At 29.1% G+C, this 258-nt stretch overlaps 1 protein-coding gene across 1 annotated transcript in view; it reads left to right on the top strand.

Annotated features, from left to right (window-relative positions):
• LOC119591574 overlaps nt 1-258 on the top strand; it is a gene marked incomplete in the record, with an annotated part of 18,606 nt that overhangs the window by 7,789 nt on the left and 10,559 nt on the right.

Raw genomic sequence — 258 nt, 5'->3', positions numbered from 1 at the left:
CACTGGAGCGGGTTATTTTGTACATCAGTTGATTCTTCTAAACCACAATTATTGAACACTTTGTGAGTGTGTATAAAGCTCAGTCGAATTGAAATGATAAAACTTTCAAATTTCTAGAATCATAAGATTTTGCTCCACTTGAAAGAAATTTCTATTCGTTTGTTGATTTATATATTTTATTGATTTTAACACGTGTACTTTATCTTTTAAACCACATTTTCTTGTTGATAAAGCAGTTCTTCCTATCATATACATTCA

This window comes from Penaeus monodon, chromosome 28 (assembly GCF_015228065.2).
Source record: "Penaeus monodon isolate SGIC_2016 chromosome 28, NSTDA_Pmon_1, whole genome shotgun sequence".
Classification (NCBI taxonomy): Eukaryota; Metazoa; Arthropoda; class Malacostraca; order Decapoda; family Penaeidae; genus Penaeus; species Penaeus monodon.
This window is presented reverse-complemented; position numbering and strand designations above follow the sequence as displayed.